At 40.5% G+C, this 11,860-nt stretch overlaps 1 long non-coding RNA gene across 2 annotated transcripts; it reads right to left on the bottom strand.

Annotated features, from left to right (window-relative positions):
• Positions 1–3,798: 3,798 nt before the first annotated feature.
• On the bottom strand, positions 3,799–9,235 carry LOC141408777 (uncharacterized). 2 transcript variants are annotated; one of them, XR_012425501.1, is made up of 3 exons: positions 9,137–9,235; positions 8,760–8,877; positions 3,799–5,843 (listed from the first exon to the last, which is right to left on the bottom strand). It is a non-coding gene; the product is annotated as an uncharacterized lncRNA (long non-coding RNA). The 2 variants fall into 2 exon arrangements; XR_012425500.1 differs by lacking the exon at positions 3,799–5,843 and having other exon boundaries at positions 7,924–8,877.
• Between the last annotated feature and the right edge of the window lie 2,625 nt (positions 9,236–11,860).

Below are 11,860 nucleotides of genomic sequence, written 5' to 3'. Positions count from 1 at the left end.
AGAAACTACCATGAGCATCCACACATGGCAGGCCAGGTCTCACTACCACAGGCCTCCTGACAACTGTTTCAGTACCAACTGAGTGGTCCAATCAAATATTAAGAGGAAACAAACAAACAAAAAAAAAAGCCAGTGCCCTTATACAAAGGCTGGAATGTAACAAAAGCCCACCAAGAGTTTTGCCTAGGATTTTCCTGAGCCTTAAAGCATGACAAAATTACAAAGGCACTTTTAAAGGAGTCATTTGGCATTAAACAAGTTTTATTGGGGGTCTGAAGAAACTCCCCAGGCCTCCACGAACAAGTTTATTGGAGGTCTGAAGGAACTCCCCAAACCTCTGTGATTTAGCAGAAGACAGGATAAGGGTCCCCAGCACCTAGACCCATTTAGATTAAGTGAACTGACTGAGGCTCCAGAGGAAGGTCTTCAGGACTCAGAACTTAGTTCTAGATTAAAAGAAGTTAATCACTTATGTATTTAGATGAATGCAACTTCCATATACACATATAGCTTAGAAGGCACATAAGCTCAGGAGAACTTTGTAATTCTGAGTTGGTGTGGTGATAATTTCCAGGCCTTTTCCCTGTAACCAGTTGCAGAAGTAAAAACTCTCTTCCTCCCCAGTTCATCTGCATCTCCTTGCTGGGCCACCAGACATAGCAGCCCACCCCTCAGTTTAGTCTGGAAACACACACAGATCGTTGTGCAGACATAGTATGTAAATTCCTAGGAATCGAAGGACTGTCCATCTGAGTTGTATATGTTTAACCTCTGAGAAACTGTTACACTTTCAAAGAAGTCATACCATTTTTCACTCCTACAAGTATAACACTTGCAAGTGCTTTATATCCTCACCAACATGTGCTACTTTCAGCCTTTTAAATTTTAGCCATTCTCATGGATATGTACTGGTATCTCATTGTTGTATTGATTGATCTCCCTGATGACTAAACAGTAGAGCATCTTTTCCTATGCTAATTGACCATTCATGTATCTTCTTTTCTGAAGTATCTATTCAAGTCTTTAGAGAAACTGTTTCATTATGCTTTAATCAGAGTGCTATATACATACACACACACACACACACACACACACATATACACACACTCTAAAAAAACCCTTTGTTGGAGATAAATATGATATCTCCTATATTGTAATTTCCTTTTATGTTCTCTTAATGTTCCCTATTTGGAGATAATGATAGATAATCTTCAAAACGGTGTGTGTGTGTGTGTCTATACACACAAACGTTTGTATACATACATATGTCCTAAGAATCATTAATTAGACATATATGTGAGTATCTATTTCTGATACTCACATATAGAAGATACAGAAGTATCTTCCCTTCCACTGATATATATTCTATTTTTTTTCCCAACAAAACACATGATTTTCATAGCTGCAGAGTAATTCTGGAAATAGGTAGTGAATTCATTCACCATTATTCTCTTATAATATTGCTCCTTTATTATTCTTGATCACTGACATTACCATATAAATAGTAGAATCAACTTGTAATTTTCTACCACAATGTTGCTTGGAATTTTTATTAGAATTGCATTGGATCTGGAAATCAACTGATGAAAAGCTGACTTTCTAAACATAACTCTTCTGATCCATGACAAGGTTTATCTCCCCACTAATTTAGTTCTTTCATAATTTCTTAAAGCAATTTTTTGTAGTTTTTGGTGTACTGGCCTTACATAAATTTTGTTGCTTTTCTTTCTTTCTTCTCTCCCTCCCTCCTTACCTCCCTCTCTCTTTCTTTCTCTTTTTTTTTTTTTTTTTTTTTTTTTTTTTGAGACAGAATCTTGCTCTGTTACCCAGGTTGGAGTGGAGTGATGCGATCTCGGCTCTCTGCAACCTCTGCCTCCCAGGTTCAAGTGATCCTCCTGTCTCAGCCTCCCGAGTAGCTGGGACTACAGATACATGCCACCACACCCAGCTAATTGTTTGCATTTTTAGTAGAGACTGGGTTTCACCATGTTACGCATGATGGTCTCAATCTCTTGACCTCATGATATGCCCACCTCAGCCTCCCAAAGTGCTAAGATTATAGGTGTGAGCCACTGCACCCAGCCTGTTGAATTTATCTATAAGAAAACATGTATTTAGATGTTACTTTAAATGACACTGCTTTTTACTTCCTTTTCCAAATGCTCGTTGCTAATATACAGAAATACACAAGACTACTTATATTGAGCTTATATTCTGTAACATTATCAAACTCACTAATTAGTTTTGGTAGATTTTTGTAGATTTCTAAGATTATTTACACAGCCATTATCTGTGAATAAAGACTATTTCAATTCTTTCTTTTCAGTCTTTTCAATACTTTTATTTATTTGTCTTACCTTAGTGCATTGATTTAGATCTCTATTATAATGCTGAATTGAAAGTGTACCAACAGATATTCTACTTTTTTCTCTGATTTAATAGAAAAGCATTCAACTTTATGCCATTTAATATAATGTTACCTGTGAGATTTTTTCAAATCTATCCTTAATGGGGTTGGAAGTGTTGCCTTCTGTGTTTATCATGCTGAGAGTTTTCTGGGGTTTGTTTTTATAAAAATCATGAAAAAAGTTTTCAATTTTGCCAAATGTTTTTACTGTGTATGATAACGTTATCATACGGTTTTTCTCTTTTGCCCTGATAATATATAAAATTATATTTTTTAAATATAAAAAAGATTTCTTGAATCAAGCCAGGACACTTTTTTTAATTATAAAATTTAACAAATATATCGAAATATAAATTACATGCAATTGAGATTTATTAAAGTATAATAAAGTATATTTAAAGTGTATAATTAAAGTGTATAATTTTAAGAGCTTGAGCACAGTATACACAAGTCAAAGAGAAATGACAGAAAATACTAAGGATTCCTCAGCATATGTGATTTATCTTGGTGAATGTTCTATGTGAGTTTGAGAAGAGTTATTTGTTAGCTGTTCTTAGATGTATTTTGCTTAAATGTCGACTTGACTAGCTTGTGTCATTGATTGTGTGAATTAATTTTATTCTAGTGGGCAGGAAAATTACTGTCTGATCACTTTGGACTTATGTGGACTTGGTTTATGTTTTATTAAAACGAATGCATGGAAAACCCACAGCATTTCCCAAGACCCTCTAATTTGGCAATCACCAATCCACCGCTTTGTGGATTTTGTCAGGGTTTGGTTTTAAGCTTTACTAGGGTTGGTCTAGAATAGGCCTTACTGTAAAGTGTGACACTTATTCCTAAAGCACAGTCATTCTAGTGTCTCAGTTGGATACCCGGCTGCTAATGAGGTGTGTGTGAGTTCTTCCCACCCTGGATGGCAGAAACACCATCATCCATTCCCCAACCCTCCTCCACCTCAAGTACCTCTGGTCCAAACTCAGTTTGACAGCAGCCACCCCTCTGTTAAATCTGTTTGTCTTTTCCTTGTGCAGGTACAGTCCCGTCCTTGATAAGTGTGCACATGGAACCCCTCATGGACTTCGACAGCTGCCCCTCTGAACAGCTGTCTCCTCATTGCTGCCCTGCCCCACAGACTGCAGTTGCTTCAGTGGACTTCAACTCTGATCTCTGCCTTCTCACCTCAGTGGGGCTGTCCTGCTCTGAGTGGACTCCAGCCCACGATGCAGCTGCTGAAAAATTCTCCCTAAAGAACTAGGAAATCACGGGGCTCCCCCCTTAAGTTTCCTATTGTACTGCCTGTTGTCCACTGTCTGAAAACAATTTTATGGTTGTTTATGGAGGCAGGATTAGTCCGATATGATTTATTCTAACAGAAACAAGCAGAAATCTGTTATACTCTTTTAATTACTGTGTCTTTATAATATTATGGTCGAATCCTAAGATGACCCCCAGTGATCTTTGTTCTCATATAATCACTTCTTCCTGAGCGTAGAGAAAAGCCAGTGATATCACTCCTGTGATTGTGTTACAATTTATGGCAAAAACACATTAGCAGATGTAATTGAGATCTCAGATCAGTCAAATTTAATATAGAGAGATGATCTTATGAGCTTGACCTAATGAAGGTGAGTTCCTTGGAGGGACTGAGGTCTTCCTGGAGAAATGTGAAGTGCAGGAGGGTTTCCATGCAGGACGAGTCTCCTCTTCTGGCTGGAGGAAGCATGTATTGGGAACATGGGAGGCCTCCAGGAGCAGCGAGAGGCCCCTGGCTGACAGTCAGCAAGAAAACAGAGATCTCAGTTCTGCAGTCACAAGGAACTGAACTCAGCTGACAACCTGAGGAAACTAGACAGCAAGTTCTTCTCCAGAAACTCCAGAAAGAAACCCAGCCTAATTTCAGCCTGGGAGGCCCTAAGAAGAAGACCCAGCTAATCCAGGCCTCAACTTCTCATCTGTGGATACTGCCAGAAAATAAATCAGTCTTATTTTAAGCCTCTAAAAGCTAGCAGTAATTTAGCATGCAGCAATAGAAAATTAATACAAACAAAATGGAGAAGACGTTGGAGTGGGGACAAAAATGAAACGGTGGGAGAGGGATGCCTGTATGCTGATATGGTTGATGCCTGTACGGTTGAATTGGGTCTACCATTCCTCATCTAATTAGCTTTGGTCTATTAAGCTGCATAGCTACACACAAATATTGGTACTAGGTTGAATCCAGAGGAGTAAGATATTGCATTCTTCAGAGTAGACAAGAACACTCTGAATTTGGGGTCACTGGATCATAAGTCATATAGCAGATCCCTCTGGGAAGGCCTAGAGGAAGATTTACAGGATACACTTGAAACAACATTGAAGGCTTCTTTGTTCCCCAGACGGACCCGATCTCCTCTCAGTCAAGAAGATCCAAGCCTCTGAACTGGATGCCAAGTTATAAATTCCCACTATACTGACTCCATCAAGCTTCTGTCCTCAGAACTAGAGTTTATCAATAAAAGCTGAACTCATGGGAGTCTAGGCATTTATTCTCCTATTTTATATAAATCACTTAATGTACATGAACAAAACAGACTTTGAAGAAAGAAAGTCACAGTTGCCACAGGAAAACAGCTTCGACATCCTCATCAGTCATCAGGGGTGTTCTGTTGGGAGGACTTGATATGAGGCTTTCCTCATCATGGGCTAGTACAGACTCGGGGGAAATGTCATCAAGTCCTCAATTCGGAGTGTAGCAGCCGGCGCTATTGATACGTTAGGCCTCCTGCTGCTGGAGATGCAAGTAGTGCATTTTCATGGCCACCACAGGTGCCCTTAGGTTAGCATTCTTCAGAGCCAGAATCTAACAAGACACAGAAGCTCTGAGTATCTCCCTTTCCTCAGTCACCCACATAAAGGACTTCAGGTCCTTCAGGGGGAGGCCTGAAGGAAGATTGACAGCACACACTTGCGGCAACATTGAAGGCTTCACTCTTCCTCAAGGGATCCATCTCCCCTCAGTCAAGAAGCTCCAGGCAACTCAACTGGATGCCAGGTCATAAATTCCCACTATGGTGACTGCATCAGGTCTCTGTCCTCAGAACTACAGCTTTTCTAATTATTACAAAAGTTCATTCCTTACTAGATTTCCCATCCATTACATTCCCAGACACCTCACAATGATCAGTAACCACCACATATCCCTACCTCTCAAGGAAATCCCTCCCGCCTTGTCTCTACATGGCCAAGTCCCACAGCCTGTCCTCTACTCTTCCAGAACCCTGTTCTTCTCACTGACAGCAGCCAGGGCAAATCCATGCAGCATCTCACACCATGACCTCCAGTTTGCAGACGGTAGGTACCACAGGAACTTGACAGTCACGCCACTGTTCCCCTCACCCGTGCATTTCTTAATGCCTTGGTGAAGAGAATGTCTCTGGATCTTCCTTGATGGGAGCTAAAGGAACAAAGGTAAACAATGCTATGGGACCCACTGAGAATTGGGGCTATGGAAGAGTGAACACTGAAGTAACAGACAGATGCAGATATTGCTAGATACTCAGTGCCAGAGCAGGGAGGGAGAGGGAAGAAATACAGACCTCACCTTCCTCTCACGTCCAGGCTCCATCAGGTGCCCTCCATTGCTAAACCTAACTAGAAGTGTGTACGCAGGGGAGCCAAAGATGCATTCTAGAAGGGACAAGCACCAAGTGACATAAGACAGGATGGAAATGAGTGGAGAGTGGATCTGTGGGAAGCAGGAGGGGATGTTATGGGGAAACAAAAGGAGAATACTAGCTAATAACGCTAGGTGACACTAACATTCCAAAGTCTGTGCTCATATTCAGAAAAGAAAGTTCAGCATAAAGTACTAAACCAGGAGTCAAGATACTGTATTCTCAACTGCTGTTCCAACAGCTGTATTATAAAGGACCCGTTTATGTCATGCCTTTCTAATTTGACCTAAAGTGCCAGGTGGCACTGGGGCTGGCACAGCCGTGCTCAATTATGTGTTGGAGAGTACACAGAGACTGCCAGGCTGAGGGAAGACACAAGAGAATAGAAGAGATGCTCTCAGGGAACGAGAGACCACACGGCCCCAGAGTCAGGGGCAGCATCAGCCACTGTCGGCTGCTCATTTTCCCAGACACAGCCCACAAGCCTCAGCCATGCTGTGCTTTGCAAGACGCTTCTTCACCTTTTCAATAAACCTGCCTGAATTGAAGCTGACGGGAGTTTATTTCTCCTTCATCATCAATGAAATTCTTCACCGCAACAATCTCCAATGAATTTTGGGCACAGCAGGCAGGCCCATCCCTGCTTCTGTTCCACTGTGTCCCCTGTAGCTTGAAAAGGAGGACGTACTGAACTACCACCAAATGTTCCTCTGGCTCTGATATTCTGTTATTCTGGTTTCTTTTTGGCTACTTTGTTTTTGGAAGCATGCATCCTAAGGCATCCAGTTGAACAAACTTTGTCTACTGTGTCCAGGCATTCCTGGTGGGATTTCAGATAAGACACTCTTGGGATGCTACACTCACAACCACTGAACCAATTCTATGACCATCTGTTTCATGGCCACATGTTTGTTCATTTTACAGGAACATAAAGGGAGGGGACAGACAGAAAACTTCCATGTTATAAATTGCATCATCTTAAAAAGGAAACAAGGCAACACTTTGCAATAAAACCATAAGATGCTTTAAATTTAAGCTTAATGCAATAGAGAATGCCCATAAAATTCCTGTCTAAAGAATGTTTAGAAAATTGCTGAACAGGGACATCATCATTTAAAGTGATATGAAGAAACCTTCTCAGCTAAGCATATGGGCTAGGTTAGAGAGAAAGATAGAGGACCCATCTCTGCCCTGGAAAAACCACTGGTAACATCTTTCAAAAAGCTCTCTGTGTTTGAGTACGCACCTTGATCCACAGGCTCACACTGGATCCCAACTGGCCGCTGCTTCTTGGCATTAACATTGGATTCCCTACTAGTAAATCTTACCAAGATCTGACTTTCTGCAGATATGATATTATTTTGTTTGGCCATCCTTATCTTCAAGGGTAACCAAGAAGGAACAAGGAATTTATTTACCTCCCCAAGGGTAAAGGTTTTACCAATGAGACGCTTTTTTACTATAACACCAGGGCCCCCTATGCCCTGTTCACTTCAGTGCCCTTTGTGCCCTGACAGAAGCTCATGCTGGTCCCAGGATTCCGTATACGATTCACCTCCTTCCTGAATCCCAACTTCATGCTGGTGGTCATGACAGGTGTCCTGCACCCCATGCTCATGTTCCTGAAGTCATCAGCCTGTCTCCAGTTAGAAAAAATTACATGTCTATAGACAGGCCTCTTTGCAAGTAGCAAAAGCTTTCTCACCTTCATACAGTAAGGCTTGGAATGTACAATAGTATAAACACTTTGGGGAAAAATGTCTGGCATCTTCTTACAGAACTAAACAACTACCTACTCTATGACTCAGTAATTCCTAAGCATTTATCCAAGAGAAATTAAAACATATGTCCAGAAAATGATTTATACAAGAACGTTCATAGCACTTTTATTCATAAGAGGAAAAACTGGAAACATTCAAGCATCTGTCAATACAACAATGGATCAATAAACTGTGATACATTCATTCCATGGAAAGCCTAAAGGAACAAACTGTTGACACACAAAACAACACGGATGAATCTCAAAAACATTTTCAGTGCAATAGGAGCCATACACAAAAGAGTGTGAGAAAAGAGATGAACAATCATGGTCTCAAGAAATGCAGAGCAGAGAGCCCAGAGGCAAAGACAGGACAGCAGGTCGGTCCCAGGCTGTGGATCCTAATTAAGAAACTCCTGCTGGATTTTGCCCAGCTCCATTTCCAAACTACTGTGGGTCAGTGACTTCTTTATCCCTTCCTTGTTCCCTCATTTTGAACTAGAATCACTGTAGTTGTTATTCCACGTCTGTCCCGTCATTTCACATTAGGGGCAGATAAGCTGTTCATTCAGTTTCACAGGTCGACAGAGGAAAGGGAATTATGTCAAGGATCTGTACTTCATGGACACCCTAGAAGCCTCATCCACACCTGGTGTGGATGTTTTAAATGGGATTTTAAACTTTTCATCTGATGTTGTCTACATGACATTTTTCATGTTGAACTAATGCTTTAATGACATGAAATTCGGAAACCTTAAGGGAGAGGGTGAATGCATTTCGCAGTTGGGGGAATGTGAATCTGCGGTAGATGGAATTTCTGAAATGGTCCCCAAACATGCCACACCCTTGTCTCTAAAGCCCGTTAAGGTGATGAGACACCATTCCTGTGATTATGTTGTTATATGCCAGTTATATGACTTTAAGCTGGTGAGGTTACCTGCATGCACTGGATCTAATCACATCGCTCCATACATGACAACTTTCTGGGGCTGGTTGGAAAAGATGAAGTCTTCTCTTTCAATATCTGTATTGAACTTTGAAAAACAGCTTGAGCTCTAGAAGAAAACACAGCCAGCCCATTCCTGGATTTTAGCCTCACATGACTCTGATCAGAGAACCCAGCCACTTCATTCCAGACTTCTGTGGTTTCAAACCACTGTTTTGTGGTAATGTGATAATTGGTAGCAAGAGAAAACTAGTACAGGTGTCTGTCTCTCCTCTTGAATTTCAATTTCAGATACATGGATGCTAACCCCTCTAACAGAAAAAAAATCAACCAACCAATCAATCAATGAAAAAAAATATTGCCCTCACCTTTATGTGGCTGTTCCAGAGCCCTTGCCACCTGAAGAAGACAATGAGGGATATTTCAGGCACATGAGGAGTACGGCTTTACTGTTATCAATCACATTTCTGAAAGAATAAAAATGGCTGAGGTCAGGCCGTGGCCCATGTCTGTAATCGTAGCTCTTTGGGAGGCCAAGGCAGGTGGATCACTTCAAGTCAAGAGTTAGAGACCAACCTGGCCAACATGGAGAAAGCTTGCCTCTACTAAACACACAAAAATTAGCCAGACATGGCGAGTACCTGTTATCCCAGCTACTCCGGAGACTGAGGCAGGAGAATCACTTGAACCCAGGAGGTGGAGGTTGCAGTGAGCTGAGATCACACCATTGCATTCCAGCCCGAGGAATAGAGCAAAAACTCCATCTCAAAAATAAATTAATTAATTAATAAAGATGGTTCATTACTTAACTCTACATATTATTATGTGAAAATGTATCATCTCGATTTTAATAGCAGATTTTTTAAAACTGCTTTTCTTTTGCTCACCAGACAAGGTCTGGTAGCAAATACCGGTCACCAACACAGATGAACCAATTCAAGGAGAGCCATAAACAGGACTACTATTATGTTCCCCAAAAATCCATCCCTAGAATGCAATCTCTTCTCTACTTGTCACAAAATGAACACAATAGTCCACTATATAAAGTCCCAAACACATGAAAATGTAAATACCATGAAGTCTGCTTTCCAAATATTCATTCTATTCAGACCCAGTCATGGGGACCAGGGATTAGGAAATGACTACAAAGAGGTTCAAGGGAATTTGGGGAAGCGACAAAATGTGCTGAAGTAGAAACTCTGCTGATGGCTGCACAATTCCATAAATCAGCTGAAATCATTGAGTCGTATGTTGACAATGGGTGACTTTTATAACAAGTCATTCTTTAAACGAACTTTTGGGTTTCTAGTCCAACATGGAAAGAGCTAGGCAGTCATCACTCGTCCTCACAGCTAGCAAAAGGCTGAAGGAACTGAAAGTCAACCCTTCTAGGGTGGACCAGAGAATTGAAGTCACAGGGAAAACTGCCACCCTAAAAATGAGACAGACAGGCGAACACACAAGGAGTCAGAGCTCACAGGAAGAGAAGTTACTGGGGACAGCAAGTGGGAGAAGAACTTAAATGGTATTGACAGATCACTAGAAGCTGAGGGTGGCCTGGTTAGCGCATTAAAAACTCCTTGAGATTTCAGACTAAGGGGGAATCTCACATATTTCCAAGTTTTACTACAATGATCTCAACCAGGTTCTCAAGATGAAGTTCTGAAAACCCCCCTGAGGTTTGGCACTACCAACTTCAGGACTTACATTAAGCTACAGTAACCTAAATAGTGTGAAGTTGGTGAAAAGAGAAAACACACACACAAATAGATCCATGGAAAAGAATACAGAGCCCAGAAACAGGCCTACCTACAGTCCATTGATCTTCCATGAAGGTTTAGAGACAACTTAAAGCAGGGAACTTACCCTTTCCAACTAGTGGTGCTACAACAGCTGGATAACCACATGCAAAAAATATATAAATAAATCCCGGTATGCATGTTATACCCTTTATAAAATAAATCTTACATGTAAATGTAAGGTGCAAAACCATAAGAATCCTAGGAGATAACATCGGAGAAAGTCTCGGGGATCTTGGGTTCGATGATGGCTTCTTAGATACAAAACCAAAAGCACAATCTACTAATGAAAAAAAATTAAGTGGAACCTCGTTCACATTAAAAACTTCTGCTCTGTGAAAGACACTGTTAAGAGAATGGAAAAAGCAAGTCACAGACTGGCAGAAAATATTTACAAAATAATCTGATGGAAAAACTGCTGTCCAAAATATATGAAGAATTCTGAGAACTAAACAACACAAAGCAAAAAAAAAAAAAAAAAAAAAAGAAAGAAAGAAAAAAGAAAGAAAAAGAAAAAAAATAGGTGAAAGATCTGAACACCTCACTAATAAGATATACAGATGGCAAATAAGTATATGAAAAAGATGCTCAAAATCATTTGGCGTTAGGGAATTGCACACTAAAACAACAATGAGATATCAGTGGAAACCTATTAGAATGGCTAAAATGCAAAAAGGTGAACACACCAAATGCTCTCAAAGATGAGGAGCAACCAGAACTCTCCATAGCTAGTAGAAATGAAAAGGGTACAGTCACTCTGGAAAACTTAAGTTCACTCAGAATCCTGCACATAAGTAGTTACAGCAATTTTATTCATAATTGCCAAAACTTGGAAGTACCCAAGATGTCTTTCACCAAGTGAATGGATAAGCAAACTGTGTTGTAGCCCCACAACGAAATCTGATTCAGTGATTCTAAAAAGCAAGCTATCAAGTCATAAAAAGACATGCAGGAACTTAAAATACATAATGCTAGAAAGAAGTTAGTCTGGAAACCTACATACTGTACGATTCCAACTCTAGGACATTCTTGGAAAGTCAAAAAGAGAGAAGTAGTAAAATGATGAGTGGTTGTCAGGACTGGAAGAGAGGAGGACGCACGAAATGGTGAAGCACAGGGAATTTTCAGCAGTGAAACTATTTTGCATGACGCTGTATTGGGGATTTAGGACAATATGTAATTGCCAAAATCCATAATCTGTGAAACTCAAAGAATGAACTCTAATGTAAACTACAGACTTTAGTTGATAACGATGTATCAATAGTGGTTCATCAATTGTAACGAATGAACCAC

The sequence above is a fragment of the Macaca fascicularis genome, chromosome 1, assembly GCF_037993035.2.
Source record: "Macaca fascicularis isolate 582-1 chromosome 1, T2T-MFA8v1.1".
In the NCBI taxonomy this organism is placed as follows: Eukaryota; Metazoa; Chordata; class Mammalia; order Primates; family Cercopithecidae; genus Macaca; species Macaca fascicularis.
Note: the sequence above shows the minus strand (reverse complement) of the source record. Positions and strands in the feature narration are given on the sequence as shown.